Genomic DNA, 9,561 nt, shown 5'->3' on the forward strand with positions numbered 1-9,561 from the left:
GTGTTTTATTGACTAGAATTTGTTTTGTTTCAAAGCACTATTTCACAAGACCTGATGGATGGATGGATGGATGGATGGATGTTTAAGATGTCATAATTTTTTCCCTAATCAATAAAGCGTGTCAAGCTGTGACCAAATAATGGTGTTGTGTGTGAAAGTGTGTATGTGTTCGCACATGCACATGGTAAATTATTTTGACATGTCAGTTGCTATAGAAAACTCAGACTGGGTGCAACTGCCTTAAATGTATGTATTTTCTTTGAAGAAACACACATTTTCAGATGTGTGTATGCGAGGGTGGGGGGTGTTTGGCAGGCTGAAACATGGCAGAACCTCTTGGGGTTTTTTGTGTCAGTTTGGTTCCCAAGAGCCCAGAGGAACAACAACTGTACTCACCAGTTAAATGATGACAAAGCACTGTCTGGAAGGATGTGTGTGTGTGTGTGTGTGTGCGCACGTGCGTGCGTGTGCGTGTGTGTGTGTGTGTGTGTGTGTGGTCTTGTATTTGATATACTGATAGGATCATTTTTCCAACAAACACTACATTGTGTGGACCAACTTCTCCTTATGGGGCCCAAAGACCGGGCCCCATAAAAAGAGGTGGTGTTTTTGGGTTAGGTGTTAGGTTTAGGACTAAGGTGTTAAATTGTTGGGTATTTTAGGAATGAATGAAAAATGAATGGAAGCTTACTTGTCTGTGTGTGTGTTTAGGACATAAACACAATTCAACTGCTAAAGGCCAACCTAATTTAAAGCTTTTGTTTGTAAGATAACATTTTCTGGGATTCTACTGTGGTAGATGTATTTATCTCTTGACCATGTTTTTTGCCTATAAAGGGATTGTTTGTTTCTAAATGCAGTGGATTGAACGTGATGCGAGTTACAGAATTGATGTGCTAAAAATAAAACCTCTGACTCCTGCAGACACCGCAAAGCAAAGAGAAGTGATCTGCGCTGGCTGCAAGTTGTTCATTATTTTAGTATCCTAATTGTAAATAGCTTAAATAGTCAGAATAATGCATTCCTGCCTGTGTTCTGAAGGTAACATGTGCAGTAGAGTGGCTGCTGATGGAATGTGACGTCGACTGATAATCCCTCCATACATCCCTACATCCCTATGATTCAACTGAGTTTTTCAAACAATGTTCTATAAATGATTAAATGAATGAGCTGAGTATTCCAAAGTAGAGAAGCTTTCTGAAATGATCAGTGATGACAAAAGGTCTGTAGGTGACTGTGCTATAGTGTGCAGGGCTTTATTGAGACGCCTACTCATCAGAAGCCCTGCCACAACCCTTTGTTAGAGGTCAGTCTTTTAAGTATCCAGGGTGGGCTGGATGTCTTCATCACCTTTCTGTGTAGTGTCATAAGGTCTGCAGTAAAAGCCTCTTACTGGACCTCCCTCCCTCAGTTAGGGTTAATCACAGTCACAACAGTTGCATTGGTCTTCTACATGCTCTACAATTGCTTATTGTTTGGTGTCCATAGAGCTAGCAAACCTCCAGAGCCTCTTATGATGCCAAATAAGCCTGTCAGGCACCTGAAGTCTGACCATTCATATAGCCACTCAACAGAGCTCTTCAGCTTGAGTTTCCCAATTTATCACGCAATTGGTACTTAAGTTTGGAAAGAACACTTCCTGTCTTCTACAGCAACAAGACTCGAAGTACAAAGACCATGTTGCCATAATGTCCTGAATTTTCCATTTGCAGGACAATAAAGCTGTTTTTACTTTTGAAATGACCTTTTTCAGGTGCAGCATCTTTCAAAAGTATATATACCCCTTGGCTTTTTCTCACTTTGTCACATTACCTTGGCAAATTGATCTATTTTTTTTTTCACAGGGCTTTTAATATATGCACCAACATAAATTAGTCCATAATTGTGCAGTGAAGGGAAGATGATACAAAATTTTATTTTGGTTAATAATGAAATCTAAAACATGTGGAAAATGTGCTCTGTTCATACGAGACCGAAATAGAATCTTTTGGCTAAAATGCAAAAAGGTAAAAAGTAAAAAAATGCACATCAGCCTGAACCCACTTGATACTGTGGGGGAAGCTTTGCATCCAGCAAAACCTGAAACTTGGTATGCTAAAGATCAGAACATAACACAGAAACAAGGTGAAACAAATTTAAAAAAAATCAAACCGGTGAGAAACAATTTCAAAACTACAGCTGCATTTCTGATAATTATTGCTCTGAAAGATTAAGGAGAATCTGTCTGTGGCAATTCATCAGCAAGCAGCTACAAATGTGCTTCAGTGGCTGCATTGGTGCATTGAGTACGCTGGACTGTCTTAACGTTAAGGAGAAACTAAATCTGGTCTGCATTTGGTTTCTGGAGACCACGACTATGACTGGGCTCAAGCATCACAGAACCAGTGTCAGGAAAAATTTATACAAATTAGTCATCATTTTGTGGCTACTATGTATCAATTCCCCTCTTCACATGTATGTAAAATTCCTTAAAATTTGATGAACTACCACAAAATTTCAGAAGTATGAATGCTTTTCCAAGGCTTTGAATATTTTAGTTTTCAGTGTTCTCCATCATGTTAAAATAGATGAATTTGTGTTGTTCCAGTTTTTTAATGCTTTGTGATATATGTCTTCTTTTTAGATTATTTGAGCTGATAAATGACCTTTTATAGAAAAAAGAGCAAAATAAACACACAGAGATATGGTATGTTAATGGCTTCAACTCAGTCTGTTTCTGTGTGCATGTTGATGAGTATTGGATGGTACATATTGGTTGCATATTTCGAAAGAAGCTAAAGTTGCTGTTTAATCAGAATTTTTGAACATGATTTTCTCTTAAAATGACTTGCTCTGATTGGCCATATCTCTCTGGAAATAGAGATGTAAATCCCAATGAGATTTTTGAGTAAATAAAAAACATAAAATTAGTTTATTATAGAGGGAGTAGCAATGGTAGTTTCTGATATTGGTCACATGGGCAACCGCCCATAGGGGCATTTTATGGAGGACGTACCTCAACCCGCTCCTCCAATTGATCTCCAGTCCATCAATCGCTAACCAGGACCCTAGAGTGGGGCGGGGCGCTGGCTGGGTGGTTCGCCCAGGGCGCCAAACAGGCCGGGACCATCTCTGGGGAACAGGGTCAGTGAGACATATGATAATACATATTAAGCTGATCAGTGAGGACCAGACACACAGTACTTATGCTGTACAGGTCAGTATAAATTCTGCACATTGATGACTGATGCACTGACTGACCTCAGCCCACTTTTCAATTCATCCCTGCAGAGAATAAGCTCATCATTAGGAATTTTGTTAAGCTTTCACCTCCTGCATTTTTCCCTCATCCTGTATGAATCACATATAGTCACCAAAGTTCCAAAATAAATGATTTGGTGGTTTATAATCTTTTTTGCACATCCTCTTCTGCTGGATAAATATCCCTCCATTTTGTTAATGAAGGTTCCATCATAATAATGAAGGCTTAAGTCTTATTATGGTGGCTTTTGATCTGTATTAGTGATTGTGTGAGTGTGTGTTTATATTTATGCACGATTGTAAGTTTTTGCTTGCAGTTAAGACTTTAAGAACTTCCCTCCGAAAAGCATTAAAATTGAAGAAACAGTAGCGATCATTGCAGAGGTCATTTGCAATGATCTCAGCAGAATGTAAGAATTTTGTTTTGGTCCAAGGACTGGAAGTCACACCCGATTTGAGGGGAAGCATTAAAGATTATAGGAATAATATGGACAACAAAAAGTTAAACAGGCAACTTTGTCTTAAATGAATTCTGTCTTGTTTTCCAAGCTTAGTCCAAGTGCTTGCTTGATGGAAGTAAACAGAGGCACACTTTATTTGAGGTAAATCTTCACGCATTTGTCAAACAGTCACAAGATGTCCAGAGTCAGTCAAAATGGGCATTTGTGACATCCATTTTGTTTGCTAAGTCAGCGTTAAACTCCCATCGTTATAAGTCAACCTGAACTCTTAACCGAGAATCCCATCTGGAATTCTTTCAGATGCACATCCGTCATTCAGTCATCCAGACCATCAGCAAACTGGCCCCAAAGCACAGTGGGCTTCAGGTAGACAATCTCAGCTGGTGAAGGCTCTCATAGATCTGCTCTGAGGGTATATTTAGATCTGCTGCTGCTGCTGCATTCAGATGAACTGAGCCGTATTAAGGTCTAGTGATCGAGCGCTGAAGCTGTATTGAGAATCACTGAGGTTGAATTGAGATGTTTTGAGCCATATTTAGATTGTACTGAAGCCGTATTGAAGCTGTATTGAGATGTATTAGAGCACAGCTAATTGAAGCTGAGCACCAAAGAATGTCATGCTTTGTAGCAAGACCAGATTGTCCATGCTGCTGCTGCACAGCATTGTGGTCTGAAGGGATCCTCCGTGCTATTGTGCTGTAAGGAGATTGTCCACAGTGGAGGGTAAGAAGAGGAGAAAGGCTATGAAGAGATGGAGCACTCGAACTGTCAGAGGTGATGTAATTCTGTTTGGCTGTGTGTTCTCTGTCTGAGCTCTCTGCCCCAATAGGAGAACAGGTCTGGGATTAAATGTGTTCAGTGTGTGGCCCAGATCAGCCTTTCTATTTGATACGTGGATCAGTTTGACCTCTGCATTTGATGTCCAGAAAAGCCAAGCCTCTTTTTGTTCCAATAGAAAACCTCTAATAGAAAAGGCAACAGTCTGGTTAATGTTCAGTTTTAATTATTCAACAGTCACGATAAATGTGACATATTATCTTTGAGCTGTCAGGAATGATTCCCTGAAATCATTTCAGTTGAAAAATACTTTTATCACCTGAAGGGAAATTAAACGTTGATGTAACTCATCAGTTACACCTCTTTTGTAGATGTAACTCTTTTATACAAGTTACATCTATAAAACTCATAAAAGTTTTATAGATGTAACTCATATACAAAAGATCTGTAGCAGTCAGATCTTTCCTGACTGCTACAGGAAAGATCTTCTGTAGCAGTCAGTATTACAGCAGTACTAAAGAAGTCTCTGGCTGATGTGGATGGAAGTATATTAATGTGTAGAAGTATTTGTGTCTAACTATCTAATCACAGAGACAAATCCTGTAAGGGTTTTATGATTGTAGATCTTATTTCAGTCTTTAACGGATGCAAAACAATAGTTACACAATTCCAGATTCTCAAGTGCAAGAACACAAATTATTTTAGTCGAACTTAAAAAAAACAAAAACATATTGCTATCATTGTTGGGCCCGATACCAATAACAAGTACAGTATTCATACTCATTCTTGTAAAAGCAACTCAATACTTCAAACTAATTCCATTTGTGTCCCTCATTTTCCTCCTGGCTGGGCGGCAAGTTATTTTCCCACCATCCAAAGAAAAAAAAAGAGAGGAATAGTTCTTGTAGGAACTATTATTACAGGACATTTCTGTGTTAAGCTTCACAACTGATATGTGGATGAACAGTGCCAGTCTACAGTGTTGTAGTTTTCGAGACTGGTCTTGGTCTCGAGACTATTTTTTGATGGTCTCGGTCTCGTCTCGGACTCAGGCGCTGAGGACTCAGGATTTTATTTCAAGACCAGTCAAGACGATAACTGTGAAAATATCACTAAACTTACAGCATACTGTCCAGTTTATTTGTTAACATATTTGTTTTCTCTGGATGCAAAATGCACCGATTAAAATCCTAGCAATAACGTGACTTACCAATTACGTGTTTTTGTTTCTCCCCCCAATAACTCCCCCCTGTGGTTTATGATGATTACGATGATCTGCTGATGTGATTTTATGCGTTTGGTTGTTTGAATAAAATTCTGGATGATTGTGAAGTTGAACAGTGACTGTTGTCTTTGCGGTTTCACTTTTACACACGACATTAACAGACCTGGGGAGACGAGAAAGGTGCAATATATTTGCAGGTAGCAAATATATCTCTATTTTCTCAACAATATCTAGGTGTTTTTATGGGAATGTGAATCTTTCAGATCAATTTGATTAGCAATTTTGATCATATTTCACATTTTATTGTGTCATGTGTCAGTGCTTGTCTTGATCTTGTCTCAGTCTCGATACACTCTGGTTTTGGTCTTGGTGGTCTTGACTACAACACTGCCAGTCTATTATCCACAGAAATCCACTGTCAGCAGTGGATTTCTGAAGATTTTACTCTCCAGTGAGCTGCTTTACTAGCAAATCAAGTGCACATGTGGACAAAATCGATCATACCCCTTAGTTAATAAAAGAAAAACTCACAATGGTCACAGAAATGATTAGAATCCAACAAAAATAAGAATGAAAAATTCTATGGAAATGAACAAATGAAAACCAAACATGCTTCTACAGAATTATAAAAAAAAATAAACTCATGAAACAGGCCTGGACAAGAAATGGTGGTATCCCTGAAAATAATGTGACCAAAGGAACATTTTAAATCAAGGTCTGACTTTCATTTGTTCATTTTCATGGAATTTTAATTCATTATTACCTTTGTCATGTCAAATTATGTCTGTGACCATTGTGGGTTTTTCTTTCATTAACCGAAGGGCACCAACAATTTTGTCCATGTGTGTATCATGTGTCTGATAGCAGTGATGTGTTTAATCCATATGATCAGAGGCTAGAAAAAGCTGCTGACAGGAAAATAATGAAATTGTATTTTAGTCTCAGTTGAGAAAGTTGAGGTCAGAACTTCTCATCCAAAGTTGTTTAAAAATACCAAAGCAGTAAGATCAATTCATCATTGATCTTACTGCCAAAAGCTGAAATGCATGAATGGTACATCATGTGAAGGCTCTGTACACAACATAGACAAAATTATTGTGTTGTAATTTTTGGATCAGTACAACTGACAGAACATCAATTGTCAGCCATCTTGTTCAGACCATAGGCCATCACTAATCATGCTCCTAATGCTCTTTGGTGTTTAGAGTTCCTGTGATGCCGTGTGTTGCAGACAGTAATTGATAGGTGCTGACAAGACGTGGACTGTGTCAGATGTAATAAAATGAAACTTCTCAAAGTGAAGCATCAGGTTATCCGTCTCGGAAGCCCTCCCTTTTCTGTCTGTGTCAGCCATCAGCTCCTCTTTTTCTCTTCTTTTTTCAGGCTTTTGTTAGGGAAATGAGGAGAGATTGACCCCACTCTCATTTCATCGCCACCCGCTGCCCGCTGGGCGAAAAAAAATGACAAGCTGAAGGATTCATTGAGACAAAGATATTTTTTTAACATTGAAAATACCTCCAAATGAATTTGCATTACATTAAATCTATGTGCAACATTTAAAGTATGACAAGATGTTCAGACACGGAGCACCAGCTGCTTGGTTCTGAACACTTGCCTAGTTCCTGGTGAAAGTAGGACATTTCTGTTCTAGTTACATTGCTGAACTGCTAATGTTTTATTGCAATGAATGCACTCAGTTGCATCACTTCACTGATTTTACAGAAACTCTCTTATGTTGAGCATGTGTGTAGTGAAAGGAACAACTCGCTTTTACTAAGAAGGAAGCTTCAGCTAAATATAGCTAAGTGTGAGGCGCTATCTGCATACAAAAAAAATCTCAAGAACACAACTCTAGGAGTACTTTCTATTGAAAAGAAAAAAAGTGAAGCATTGATGGCAGCTGTAGCACCTTTAGGGGTTTCATCTAAGAGGGAAACTCAGCTGAGATAAAGTAAGATCTGAGTATGTACTGAACAACACAGAGGACCTATGTTTCTATAGGTACTCCTATGTTTTTGTTGCTATTTTTAAACTGAACCAGCTTACAACTCACTAAAGTGCTTGTGAAATTATCTGTAATAAAAAGAACTTTGACTAACCAGGTAATTGGCTGAACAATATGCAGCAACTACCAGATTGCCAAGTAGTCTGCTTTTGATTGGTTGAGCAACCCGGGTTAGCTTAGTCTGAGAAGTGTAAGTTCCAGTGGAGGAGCTGTTCTCTGAATGGAACTGGATGACAAGCCTAGGTATGGTAAGCTGTTGTTTTGCATCTTATTTTGGGTTCCTCTGTAACCTCCTGGATGAGTTGTTGAGGAATTGCTGTTGAGAAACCTTTGAAGAGCACAGGAACAGCTGTGTGGGGTAGGGGTGGACACTTCCTGATCCCTGGTCTGTCAGAGAACCTGGGAACAGGACGTCATGGCCCAGGCTCCAGGCATACTCAGGCTGGACGACATGTAAAGGAGAATGGTGAGTATGATGCTGCAGGAGAGGATGATAATGTTAAAAAGGAAGGAACTGATGCAGGAGATGAGACAGAGAATGATGCTGATAATAGTAGGAACAATGACCATGACAATGAGAGAATTTGGCACATTCAGCATCCGCTTTCAGTCCTTCTGTCTTCTGTCACAAATTTCGAAGTGAGGTTTTGAAATTGGTAAATGATTAGATGTTTTGAGGCAATGCTGCAGATTGCAAAAAGGGCGAGGAGTGAGACATCCCATCAAAAAATTAAGCGTATATAAATATATACGGTACTTTATGATGCATTGTCAGGGTGAAAAGAGCCATCTGTTAATCATGGATCATATTTACATCCCCTTGTTTTAGCTTTACCCATTTAAACCCACCGTACATGTGAGAATATGAGTTCTCCCCACTCTGACAACCTGAACAGCAGCTGAACAGAGCAGGGAATTCCCCTTGAAGACAGATCTTCTGCACAGAGTTCATTTCACTTCTCCTTGTTAACATTTGCAAGGTAGACGCTATCTGTTAGAACACACTCCAATCATAAAGTTTAATTTTAAACTTAAAAATAGTAACAATATTACTTTCAACATATTTGGGACAATTTATTTGATTGAGGAAATAATTTGCACAAATATTAGGTCAGCTCAGTAGAAAGGCGTATGAATACCATCTTGTGGCTTGTGCAACCTTCCTGGCCATTTTCTATTTAATTTTTTTGTAAAAAGCACCATGGCAGCAGCTCAGTTCCCCATACTTTTTAATTACCGGTACATTTAACACAAACCTTCAGCAGAAGCCTTTTGTTTTTTTTGTTTTGTTTTTTTTAATCTACGGGACAAACAGCTTCAGTCCTGGAGAATGTGATGCTATCCTGCTTGGCTCTCATTTAAAAGGAAATGTGTCTTTGTGTCTTCAAACCTAAAAAGATGCTGAACTCTAATTTGCACACACTTAGCCATGGTGGATTTTCCCATCATATATAAACCTATACAGAGCAATGCAGTTGTTACAGCTTTATTGTGGAAACCCTGTCAGAACACTTAAGACAAACACTTGAAATTAGGAACTAATTTACATCTTTTGGACACCAATGCTTTCAAATCTGAGTCATGCTTGTTCACAAATATGTCATGGTTTACAATACCAAACATGTATCACAAGAATGCTTCTTTTAAAATCCTGTACATGTCTGAGGTCAAGGCTTTTTGGAGTCTGTTGAAGAAAAAAACAAAACACAGCAGACAGGATGTGCTGTGGTGGCGCAGGGGTTAAGCACAACCCACATAAGGAGGCCTTAGTCCTTGATGCACAGGTTCAAGCTGTCACAGGTTCGAATCCCAGCCTGGTGACCTTGTCTTCCCCCTTCTCTCATTACCCACTT

Source organism: Gambusia affinis, linkage group LG08 (genome assembly GCF_019740435.1).
Source record: "Gambusia affinis linkage group LG08, SWU_Gaff_1.0, whole genome shotgun sequence".
In the NCBI taxonomy this organism is placed as follows: Eukaryota; Metazoa; Chordata; class Actinopteri; order Cyprinodontiformes; family Poeciliidae; genus Gambusia; species Gambusia affinis.